Below are 226 nucleotides of genomic sequence, written 5' to 3'. Positions count from 1 at the left end.
CACATATTCTAAAGTTAGAATGTTGATACATCATTTACATTAGAGTTGATACATCATTTTCTGTTTAAAACAGTGTAAAAAGTAGCCATCTTGAATTTTTGGCTTTTCTATAGACTTCAGGATTGCCCGAATCAAAAAATGTGTGTTCAGCCATTAAAAGGCTAGGGGGGGGGGGAAGGAGACTGCTAGATGAAGATAAAATTCAAGCTATGCCTATTGCTTGCCA

The sequence above is a fragment of the Athene cunicularia genome (genome assembly GCF_003259725.1).
Source record: "Athene cunicularia isolate RWA chromosome 1 unlocalized genomic scaffold, athCun1 chr1_part2, whole genome shotgun sequence".
Classification (NCBI taxonomy): domain Eukaryota; kingdom Metazoa; phylum Chordata; class Aves; order Strigiformes; family Strigidae; genus Athene; species Athene cunicularia.
This window is presented reverse-complemented; position numbering follows the sequence as displayed.